Genomic DNA, 11625 nt, shown 5'->3' on the forward strand with positions numbered 1-11625 from the left:
CACTCTTGTTTTTAATTTTTATATGCTGAGTCAGTCCTTCCGATGATCATTTCCTTTTCGATTTACTCATATTTTTCATGCAGCCATTTCGCCGTATCTTCCCTGCATTTACTATTTATTTCATTCCGAAGTGACTTGTATCTCCGTATTTCTGAATTTCCCTGAACATTTTTGTACTTCCTTCTTTCATCGATCAACTGATGCATTTCTTCTGTTTCTTTCCAACTTTTTTGACTGCTCTTTTTAGAGATGTCCATTCCCGATATTTAAAAAAACTTTTGTCTGTGCGCTCAGCAACCGCGTCTGCAAATATATAAAATGTAACAGTCAGCCGCCGGCCGGTGTGGCTGAGAGGTTCTAGGCGCGTTAGCCTGGAACCGCGCGACCGCTACGGTCGCAGGTTCGAATTCTGCCTCGGGCATGGACGTGTGTGATGTCCTTAGGTTAGTTAGGTTTAAGTAGTTCTAAGTTCTAGGGGACTGATGACCTCAGATGTTGAGTTCCATAGTGCTCAGATCCATTTGAACCATATTTTTAACAGTCAGCCAACTAGCTGCGAAAAACTTCTTTTATAAATATACACCAACGAGATTTCGAGTGCTGTGAGACCATCTTCATCAGAATGATAAAAGTTACACGAACCCACATGACGACTTTTAAATTTTGAGCAAACAGTGCTAACGTCAAATGAAATGATTTCGTTCCGTGAATCAAGAATTTTAAAAAATAAGCACAAGTTAACTGCTGTAGCCGACTAAGACCGGCACATACACAGCGGGAGAGGCATCAGACACGGAACAAAACCATCTCATTTGACGATAGCACTGTTTGCTGAAAATTTAAAAATTGTCATGTGAGTTCTTGTAACTTTTATCATTTTGGTGAAGATAGTTTTACAGTTATCGAAACCTGGTTAATGTGTTTTATAAAAAGAGTTTTTGCAACCGGTTGGCTGACTGTTACATTTTCTATAAATATCCATTCCTCTCCAACTGAACTGCCTTTTAAGCTCTTCCTTATCGCATTATCTATAGCCTTGGAGAACTTCAAAAGCACCTCTTCATTCCTTATTACTTCCGTATCCCACTTCTTTGCGCACTGATTCTTTCTGACTAGTCTCTTAAACTTCAGCGTACTTTTCATCAATACGGAATTGTAATATGAGTCTATCTGCTCCTCCGTACGCCTTACAATCTAGTATCTCATTTCGATATCTCTGCCTGACCTCAATGTAATCTAACTGAAATCCTTCTGTACCTCCCGGCCTTTTCCAAGTGTACCTCCTCCTCCTCTGATTCTTGAACAGATTATTCGCTATTAGTAGCTAAAAATTATAGCAGAACTCAATCTTTCTGCCTTTGTTCCCAGTACCAAACCTATATTCTCCTGTAACTCTTTCCTCTACTTCTTCCCGTATAACCGCATTCCTCCGTGACTATTAGGTTTTCGTTTCCCTTTACGTACTGAACTACCCGGTCAGTATCCTCATATACTTCCTCTATCTCTTCACCTTCAGCTCACGACGTCGACATGTACTCGTATACCTGAGCTTTCGTTGTCGTTGCTGGTTTCCTGTCGACTCTGATGGGCCAATCAGTTGTTCTCTGCCGCACCTACCAAGTTAAGATGAATCCTACTCGCGTCATGCCTTTTTCTGTTACTTTTTATATTACCCTATACTCATCTGACCAGAAATCTTTTCTTCTGACCATTTCACTTCACTGACTCTCTCTATATCTAGATTGAGTCTTAATATTCCCCATCTCAGATTTTCCGGCTTTCATGCCACTTTCAACCTTCTGACATTCCACTTTTAGAGTCGTAGAACATTATCCTTTAGTTGGTAATTCAACCTTTTTCTCATTGTCACATTCTCCTTGGCAAAACCTCCCCCCTCCCGGGATCCGAATGGTGGATTAGTCCGAAATCTTTTGCCAGTGGAGAGATTATCATGGCACTCTTTCAGTTACAGGCCGCATGTGCTCTGGATACACATTATGTGTCTTTCATGCGGTGGTTTCCATAGCCTCCAGCATCCTTAGGTCGTTGAGCATTTCAGATTATTCCACGTTTAGTGGCAGTTTCCCACCCCAGGGGCAAGAGAGTGCCCCGAACCTCTATCCGCCGTTGATGATGACTTTTATTCGGTGGCGGGGTTTGAACCCGTGCTCGAGGACGTTTTGATTACTAATCAAAGACGCTACCCCTAGACCACGGATGCATCGTCCGACTAGAGTAAGATTTTTAAAAAATTATCAAATTTTTGGCCGCTGTAATAAATAACCTCCATAAGGTTATAGAACAATAGGGGAGACATGCAACTCAACTCTACTCCACTCTGTGAACTGCATACAAAATTTTACGTTATTACGAGGTCAACAATATGGAAAATTTTTCTGGAATGATGTGGTTGATTTCTTTTGATGTAGATAGTTTTACAGTTATCGAAACCTGGTTAATGTGTTTTTATAAAAAGAGTTTTTGCAACCGGTTGGCTGACTGTCGTTACATGAACCCACATGACGACTTTTAAATTTTGAGCTAACATCATTCTGATGAAGATGGTCTCACAGCACTCGAAATCTCGTTAATACTCTACGGAGACGGTGCTGCACGGCATGAAGTTATTGAAATAGTTTACATTCTTAGCGATCTAACTTTGAATCTTCTGTTGAAGAGCCACTTTCAAGTCGACTTCCGATCACCTTGAACACCAATTGCAAAGGTGCGATAAGAAATAATGTCTCTGTCGTAGTAGGCCTCCAATCCTTCTAATGGCTTATCACTACCTCGTACAACAGCAAGTGTTAACCATGAATTCCCGGGAACAGTTTCTGTAGTAGTACATGAAAAGTTGATCTTGCATCCAACGAAACATATCGTTGTCGATGAGAATGGAGTACTTCATAGATTTAAATGTGCCCTAACATGTGCATTGTGGATATTTGAATGTCAGTACACATCCCAAGTCAGCGACACCGACACGACAGCCTTCGTCAGCCCCACTGACAAAATGTTCCCTAACATTACAAGTTGGCTACAGAGACCATATCTTCCTTATCGAAATATATTTGCTTTCAGAACATCCTGTATATGAGAGGGCAAGAGGGAAGGACACCATTTTCTCTACTGTCCGATTCCTACCTAACAAGCAAATTTCAAGTGGAATGCCTAAGTAGAACCCTGTCTCATGCTTAGCCATCTTCATCTACGTATTTGTTCAATTAATCTGATGAGATTAGGTAGTTTAGAATGCTAATTACAGCAGTGGTATTCGCAGGAACCGCTCGAATGCGCGACGACTGACCTGTGCGCACGCAACGCATAGTCGGGCCTTTGACTATCGTGTTCATTCGAAGATTTCTGTCACGTCCGCAATGGTACCAATAGCGACAGCAAATCTGGCGACCAGGTCTTCTTCTGTTTCCACAGCTGTTTCATACACTAGCTACTTCATATCTCCCGGAAGAAGAAATACAGACACGTGGGGTCTGGTGAGGTGAGTGGCCAGACCACAGGGTCACTTCGACCGATTTACCGATTCCCCAAGGCGGCTATCAGATAACTGCACACAGCAGTGCTCAAATGGGCAGGCGCCCCATCGTCCTGGAAATACAACCTTTGTCTAACATTCAAAGGTACATCGTTCAGCCGTTCTGGCAATATCTCTGTCAGTCCATACATTAACACCTAATCGTTGTCGATGAGAACGGAGTACTTCATAGATTTAAATGTGCCCTAACATGTGCATTGTGGATATTTGAATGTCAGTACACATCCCAAGTCAGCGACACCGACACAACAGCCTTCGTCAGCGCCACTGACAAAACGTTCCCTAACATTACAAGTTGGCTACAGAGACCATATCTTCCTTATCGAAATATATTTGCTTTCAGAACATCCTGTATATGAGAGGGCAAGAGGGAAGGACACCATTTTCTCTACTGTCCGATTCCTACCTAACAAGCAAATTTCAATCTTATAGCGCTGCAGTTAAAACATTACTTAAATGATTAGTTGTGTATGCTCACGACATACATGTAAAAATCTTGCCAGCCCTTCATCCAGTGACGTTAACGTTGATATTACGCCCAGTACTGCGCATGTTAGCTGGCTGAGGAAATGGCGAGAGAAACGAAGGACGGAAGAGAGACAGAGAGAGACGCAGGAATTTACGTTGGCGGACGCAGCGGCGAACAGAAGCCGAGTTAACAACGGTGGACCGGCTCCAGGCAGCGCCGTATATTCCCTCGGCCGCTAACTGTTATGATAGCGAGCATAAATTAGAATAAACGCGCCGGCCGGCGCAGCGGGGCCCTGTATTCAACACATTGCTCCGGTTACAAATCGCAGGCGCACTCTCGCTGCAGCGCAAACCGACGCGGCCATTCTGCACTCGCGTATGTTTCCGCCCCCGTTGCGTTGTTACTGTAGACCCGCCCTGCGATGTCTCTAGATGGCGGCGAGCTACAGCAGACAATTTTGAGGAAGTCTTACATGTAAATGGACTCCTTAGAAATGCCGGCACGATTGCTGTTATCGAACTGGAGAATTCATCCCAGCGCAAGTGACACATGGCACCGCAAAATTTATCACTGTTCCGCAAGCCGTCTACATATACATCTACATCTACATTTATACTCCGCAAGCAACCCAACGACGCGTAGCGGAGAGTACTTTACGTGCCACTGTCATTAACTCCCTTTCCCGTTCCAGTCGCGTATGGTTCGCGGGAAGAACGACTGCCGGAAAGCCTCCGTGCGCTCTCGAATCTCTTTAATTTTACATTCGTGATCTCCTCGGGAGGTATAAGTAGGGGGATGCAATATATTCGATGTCTCATCCAGAAACGCACCCTCTCGAAACCTGAACAGCAAGCTACACCGCGATGCAGAGTCTGCCACATGCGTTTTCTAAACATCTCCGTAATGCTATCACGCTTACCAAATAACCCTGTGACGAAACTCGCCGCTCTTCTTTGGATCTTCTCTATTTCCTCCGTCAACCCGATCTGGTACGAATTCCACACTGATGAGCAATACTCAAGTATAGGTCGAACGAGTGTTTTGTAAGCCACCTCCTTTGTTGATGGACTACATTTTCTAAGGCCTCTCCCAATGAATCTCAACCTGGTACCCGCCTTATCAACAATTAGTTTTATATGATCACTCCACTTCAAATCGTTCCGCACGCATACTCCCAGATATTTTACAGAAGTAACTGCTACCAGTGTTCGTTCCGTTATCAAATAATCATACAATAAAGGATCCTTCTTTCTATGTATTCGTAATACATTGCATTTGTCTATGTTAAGGGTCAGTTGCCACTCCCTGCACCAAATGCCTATCCGCTGCAGATCTTCCTCCATTTCGCTACATTTCGCTGCATTTCGTGGTCTCAGAGGAACCATCACAATGAAGTGAATAAAGTTCCTTTACTCCTGCGGTCCAAATTTTTTGTTGTCAGACTACCACTTTCTGTCTATAATGACCATCTTCAGATCTGTTCTATAATAACATGTCCTAACTAATATACTGAAGCCTTAATGGCATCGTGAAATGTTAAACACAAAATTAGCACCAGCATCGGCTAATTTTGTGTTTAACACTTGACGATGCCACTATCGCTGCAGTACGTTAGGACATGTTCTTATAGAACAGATCTGAAGATGGTCGTTATAGACCGAAACCGGTAATCTGATGACGTAACGTAACGTAAAGGAAATTTATCCTATATTCGGGTCATCGTTTTATTCGCAACAATGTCGCAGCTTGTGAAGAATGAAGTGGTCGCGCTTTCGGAACCTGCCATGGGCTTCACTATGTATTTTAAAGGTGCGTGCGTTCTTCCTCGCAGGATGCGAATATACTGCGTGGAGAGAACCTATCTAACAATGAAGCCAAAGCAAGGTGGTGGACGTAGAAACGAGCAAAACGTTCGAAATAAGGACCGGCTGTAAATGCGACGTTGAGGAGCTATGGTGATAAAACGAAACCTAGTCATCATTACGATAACGACCGCAGTTACTAATTAAATTAGCTGAAGATAATTATTTTAGCCAAAGAGTCAGAGACAGCCAAAGTTTAATTTCCTATCCACGACTGGTTACTTTGAACATTAATTTTCTGTGCTGTTGACTGGCTAAAGATTGATTATAAAATCAGTTATTATGAAAGTAACGTAACACCATTAGCCTGTAAAGATAGTAAGGTGTATAGAAGGAGCTGCACTGCAGCAAAATCGGCGTCGTCCTGGTGGTCTAGTGGTAAAGTGCGTGCCTGGAAACGAAGGAGTCCGTTATAGTATCTTGTTAGGACCACGAAAATTTTCAGTGTGGCCTGAACATGGCTTTCACCTAACGATGTAAGGACCCGCCAGGAACGACCGTCATTCGTATTCCCCTTTCAGCAGTTGGGTATCTTGGGTACATTAGTGGCACGCATGTTATCGAAGTGGTGTAAAAAAAGACTTGGGTCTGAAGGTCGTGCCACACAAAAATAGCAAGATAGGTGACATGTCGTACTTCAAGGGTATTAGTAATGAGTCGGCCGGTGTGGCCGTGCGGTTCTAGGCGATTCAGTCTGAAACGGCGCGACCGCTACGGTCGCAGGTTCGAATCCTGCCTCGGGCATGGATGCGTGTGATGTCCTTAGGTTAGTTAGGTTTAAATAGTTCTAAGTTCTAGGGGACTGATGACCACACATGTTAAGTCCCGTAGCGCTCAGAGCCATTTGAACCATTTATTAGTAATGAAATTTAAATACACATGTTTTAATATGTGCCAATGTACATGCAGCATGAACAGATTTTTATTGGAACAAATACAGCTGATCAGAAAGTTTGAACTACACTATGTAATCAAAAGTATCCGGACAGCCCCAAAAACATACGTTTTTCATATTAGGTGCATTGTGCTGCCACCTACTGCCAGGTACTCCACATCAGCGACCTCAGTTAGTCATTAGATATCGTGAAAGAGCAGAATAAGGCGCTCCGCGGAGATCACGGACTTCGAACATGATCAGGTGATTGGTTGTCACTTGTGAAACACGTCTGTACGCGAGATTTCCACACTCCCGAACATCCCTAGTTCCACTGTTTCCGATGTGATAGTGAAGTGGAAACGTGAAGACACACGTACAGCACAAAAGGCTACAAGCTGATCTCGTCTGTTGACTGACCGCCGACAGTTGAAGAGGGTCGTATGGTGTAATAGGCAGGCATCTATCCAGATCATCACATAGGTATTCCAAACTGCATCATGTTCCGCTGCAAGTACTATGACAGGCGGGAGGTGAGGAAACTTGGATTTCATGGTCGAGCAGCTATTCATAAGCCACGCAAGACGCTGGTAAATGCCAAACGATGCCTCGCTTGGCGTAAGGAGCGTAAACATTGGACGGTTGAACAGTTGAAAAAACATTGTGTGGAGTAACGAATCAGGGTACACAATGTGACGAACGGATGGCAGGATCTGGGTATGGCCAATTCCCGGTGAACGTCATCTGCCAGCATGTGTAGTGCCAACAGTAAATTTCGGAGGCGGTGGTGTTATGATGTGGTTGTGTTTTTCATGCAGAGGGCTTGCACGCCTTGTTGTTTTGCGTGGAACTATCACAGCACCGGCCTACATTGATGTTTTAAGCACCTTCTTGTTTTCCATTGTCGAACAGCAATTCAGGGATGGCGATTGCATCTTTCATCTCGATTGAGCACCTGTTCATAATGCACGACACGACAATAACACCCCTGTAATGGACTGGCCTGCACAGAGTCTTGATCTGAATCATATAGAACACTTTTGGGATGTTGTGGAACGCCTACTTCGTTCCAGGTCTTACCCACCGACATCGATACCTCCTCAGTGCACCACTCCGTGAAGAATGGGCTTACATTCCCCAAGAAACCTTACAGCACCTGATTGAACGTATGCCTGGGAGAGTGGAAGTAGTCATCAAGGTTAAGAGTGGGCCATCACCATACTGAATTCCAGCATTAGATGGAGGGCGCCAGGAACTTGTAAGTCATTTTCAGCCATGTGTCCGGATGATTTTGATCACACAGCGTATGTTAATGGGGAAAACGATATTAAATTTTACACAAAACCATGCTGCTAGACACAGCCAATCTCTTACCGGACAAATTTCGGTGCATTTGTCACTGAATGTCGGTTTATCGCCGTACCTCCACAACGGCTATCTAGAAGACTTCCTCAACCCCAATGACAAGAAAAATATAATTGGAACCCTGGAGGCAAACAGCTACGTGTATACCGAAATACCTAAAAAAAAAAGGTCAATTTATCTTGGAGAGATTATAGTTTCTTCCTTCTTTATACAATCTGAACCCAGTATTACTCTTTTCCAGTTTATTTTTGCCTCTGCAACCATTTGACCGTTTACATCATAACGTTACATAGTACTCAATGCATCACTAACACACCTATAATTTTGCACTGAAAGTCATAATGAAGTGCAAGGCAGGAGGCGCTTTTTATTGTACCTTTCAGTGAATTAGCCGGGAAGCAGTATTTACCTATTAACTTAATTTCATCTCCACAGATGAATAAGTACCAAAGAGACTATAGAATATTTCCAGATTCATTTTATAAATAACTTAAATAACATTATTGTTCCTGTGTGTGAGGATAAGATTACAGATCAGATAATTAATAATATTTCAAAGTATTAAGATTAAACAATATAAAAAGTTAATTAATGTTATTTCCTCACATATTGTATGGTGTGCTAACAATGCCATTGGTGGCTGAGGTCTTGCGTTTGCTAAGTATTTTTGCATTACCGTGTGCCATACTAGTTCCCAAAAGAAAATATCGGACTTCTTGCAGTAAAATTGCCGTGAAGATTGACTTAGGTTCTTTTATGATAAAACTTTATAATTTTCCATCAGATTGTCCACAAGCCTCTGCCATGTCGCAGCCCCTTAAATCATTGTTAAGACTACTAAAATGAAGAAAAGACATAGCGATTAATGAAATATATATTCAAGAAATCACATATGCATATAAATTATGAATAGACACTGACATACGAATAATAATTATTGCTTGGCAGTATATTAATATAAATGAGTACGGTGATGCACCTCTTTCAATCTGACTATGCTCAGTATGTAACAAAATGTTTGGAGTTACGGAACTATGACAAAATGCGTCCGTACAAAAACAGATTGTCTCACCACTCTAAGTAGCGCGAGAGTAGTCAGAGCTGAAGTACAATATTAAAACATTTCCTTTTTCTTCACCGTGACTACATATTGTTTATCGGTAGCGCTTCATATCATGTCTCTGACAGCGTGAAAAAATTATATCGCTTTTGCGTGCAGATGAGCCCCTAAAATTTGTGAAATCTCTCTCTTGTGCATTTATCGGTAGGATTTCTAGTCATTCAAAACCTTTTCGAATTTCTACCGTCTCAGATAATTCTCCCATACCAGATCGTTCACACTACCCTTCTCTGTGTATTCCCGCTCATGATGGTTCTACCTCATACAGAATGTAGAAAACTTTCCGCTACCAGTCACAATAAACTATTTATTCATCACACGACTCGTTTCGGGTTTGTGCCCATCCTCAGGTGTTTATGCATTCATGTGCATGTTTATATTGCTGGAGATCAATAAGGATGAAGCATCATTATTATAATTACGCTGTGGTGACAGTTTTTCCACTTGTTTGCAGACTTGTTATCATTTTCGCGTCCATATTTCAGTTTTATAAAGTTTAGCTGCATATTTCACAATTACGACGTGCGCTCGTGAAATACGCTGTATGTAAACCTTTTTGCATTTCCTTTCCCCCCCACCCCCACCCTTTTTTTCCCTCATCTGTCCTGGTCCTCCCCCCCCCCCCCAATTCTGCGTTAGGTTGTGATATGTTATCTTCGTGTCTATTCTATAGTGCAGTGTTTAAGTGAGCGTTCAGTTCTGTGTCCCCCCCCCCCCCCTTTAAGTGTTGCGAACAAAAACTATACTGTCACTACGTGTGTTTTCTTATCTCTTGCGAACAGAAACCAGACTGTCCCCGTGTTTTTTTAAAACTATGCCTGTCCACTTACTGAGTGTCTTCATTAGCATCACCAACCCCGTGTTTTTCTATTGTAACTTACACAACTTTTCGCCATTTTACAGTTTCTAAAAAAGTCACCGTTTTATCGGCTGTTTTTATTGTTTGTTATCTCCTCATTAAGTTTTTTAAATCTTCTGTAGGCTGTAAGAGCGGCATATTAAACTGTTGCCAGCCCGACCCCCCTCGGTGGTGGGTGGGGGTGGTTGGGTGAGGGGGGAGCGGAATCTAAATTGAATAATTGAATAAAGGGAAAAAAGGCAGAAAGAGAGTCACGAAGTTGGGGACTGTAGGTAACTCGTGCCAAGAGGTGCTCACGAGGTCCGAGCGGCCGAAGCTACGAGCTGTGCAAGGTCTGCGCAGAGCGAAGACACCGGGGTACTTCACCGGGACCAGCGTCGACTACAAGCATCAGGCCGACATCCCGTCGGTTGGTTGGCAACATTCGTGTCGGACGACCGCTCATGGCCTGGCTGCCCTTTCCTACCTAGCTTTCAACGGCACTACCCAGTAACCGCTGCTACGCACCGTGGATCTGTGGAACTGCTTGATGGTGAAGAAGAGTAAAATTCTGTAATCCTCGTGGTGATTTGTTTCATTGTCTACATGCCCTTATAATTTTCTTGGCTGTGCCCGACCCTCAGAGTTTTACTCGGTCGGCTCTTTGGTGGTAAATACAGGCAGTAGTATTCTACTAAGACACTAGTTCTCGTTTGAAAATTTGTCCCGCTATTATATTGCCTTTCCTTTCTGGTTTTTACCTGATTATTGATGTTCTAATGAATCAGCTTTTAGTCGTAAGTACAGGGGAAACAATTGCACTAAGACACAGGTTGCCGTTAAACAAAAGAGAGACCTTCTGGTTAGATTTAACTGTTAACCGGTTGAGTTCTTTGATTGTAATTGCATTTCTCAGTCATCAGTTATAATATGAACAATCTGTTGTACTAAGCTGTTCGTTTCTGTGTTTGAAAGACCGGGTCATTATTGGTGCATTTTTACTGGATCTTGTGGTTCCGTCGAGTGAGTTCTCTTGTATTACGTGTTCATAAGTTATGTTTTAAGACGTTCCTTCAGAGCGGACTTAATAACTGACAATCAGTTTAACCTTGGAAATGTTAACAGCCAACTGTCACCATGGCTTTAGTCAATTGTCAGAAGGGACGGGTTGGGGTGCAGCCGCACCTTAGTTGCCGATTGAAATTAGGAGGTTAGTTGCTTTGAAGTAAGCCTTATCATTGCCATACTGTTTGCTAATCTGTTTAACCTTGAAGCACAGGTGCCCATCTGAACCCCGAACCTTTCGACATACAGTTTTCAAATTAAGTCACCTGTTTTATTGTTGTAATTGAATCACTCTTGTCATCAGTGGGGCTTATGTAGTTTTTATGTGTTGCAGAGGGAATTTAATAAGAGGGTCTGTGTCCAGTGCGGTAGTAAATTCCGCTGTTCCACCCGATAACGGGTGGGCTGCAGGTCCGGCCGTCTTGTAATCATTGTCATATTGTTTGCTGTTTTGCAATACAGTACTTCAGATTTCT

This window comes from Schistocerca piceifrons, chromosome 1 (assembly GCF_021461385.2).
Source record: "Schistocerca piceifrons isolate TAMUIC-IGC-003096 chromosome 1, iqSchPice1.1, whole genome shotgun sequence".
NCBI lineage: Eukaryota > Metazoa > Arthropoda > Insecta > Orthoptera > Acrididae > Schistocerca > Schistocerca piceifrons.